This window comes from Schistocerca piceifrons, chromosome 1 (assembly GCF_021461385.2).
Source record: "Schistocerca piceifrons isolate TAMUIC-IGC-003096 chromosome 1, iqSchPice1.1, whole genome shotgun sequence".
Lineage (NCBI taxonomy): Eukaryota > Metazoa > Arthropoda > Insecta > Orthoptera > Acrididae > Schistocerca > Schistocerca piceifrons.
The window spans coordinates 103208467-103209565 of NC_060138.1; the positions used below are offsets into that span (position 1 = coordinate 103208467).

Consider the following 1099-nt stretch of genomic DNA (forward strand, 5'->3'; position numbering starts at 1 on the left):
ACCTTTACCTTTCGCGGGCAAGTGCTCTACAAACTGAGCTACCCAAGCACGACTCACGCCCCGTCCTCACAGCTTTACTTCTGCCAGTACCTCGTCTCCTACCTCCCAAACTTTACAGAAGCTCTCCTGCGAACATTGCAGAACTAGCACTCCTGAAAGAAAGGATATTGCGGAGACATGGCTTACCCACAGCCTTGGGGATGTTTCCAGAATGAGATTTTCACTCTGGAGCGGAGTGTGCGCTGATATGAAACTTCCTGGCAGATTAAAACTGTGTACCGGACCGAGACTCGAACTCGGGACCTTTGCCTTTCGCGAGCAAGTTCAAATGGCTCTGAGCACTATGGGACTCAACTGCTGTGGTCATAAGTCCCCTAGAACTTAGAACTACTTAAACCTAACTAACCTAAGGACATCACAACATCCATGCCCGAGGCAGGATTCGAACCTGCGACCGTAGCGGTCATGCGGTTCCAGACTGTAGCGCCTTTAACCGCTCGGCCACTCCGGCCGGCTCGCGAGCAAGTGCTCTACCAACTGAGCTACCCAAGCACGTCTCACGCCCCGTCCTCACAGCTTTCTAATTCATGTTTACTGTACTGTGTAAATTAAAACAGTGTGTATGAGCAGCAGTTTACCGCACAGTTTTCACTACTTGGACTAAGATTTTTCCTGTTCGGATTAACCGGACGTTCAGATTACCGGAGTTCAGATTAGCGGGACTCTGCTGTACTAATTTCTCAGATACTTTTCGTTGTGGTCACTACGCGACACATAAACAGTAGGAAAATAAATCGGAACACCAAGAAAGAGTTGTGCAATACAAACGAAGTTCGCAAACATGGCTGGCTCTGAGCACTATGGTACTTAACATCTTAGGTCATCAGTCCCCTAGAACTTAGAACTAATTAAACCTAACTAACCTAGGGACATCACACACATCCATGCCCGAGGTAGGATTCGAACCTGCGACCGTAGCAGTCCCGCGGTTCCAGACTGCAGCGCCCGAACCGCACGGCCACCGCGGCCGGCCTCATAAACATGTTTCTATGTTTCTACATGTACAGGGTTATTATAAATGATTGAAGCGATTTCACAG

At 48.9% G+C, this 1099-nt stretch overlaps 1 non-coding gene across 1 annotated transcript; it reads right to left on the minus strand.

The window, feature by feature from the left end:
* Positions 1–427: 427 nt before the first annotated feature.
* On the minus strand, positions 428–552 carry Trnar-gcg. Its single transcript has 2 exons — positions 516–552; positions 428–470 (listed from the first exon to the last, which is right to left on the minus strand). It is a non-coding gene; the product is annotated as a tRNA-Arg (tRNA).
* Between the last annotated feature and the right edge of the window lie 547 nt (positions 553–1099).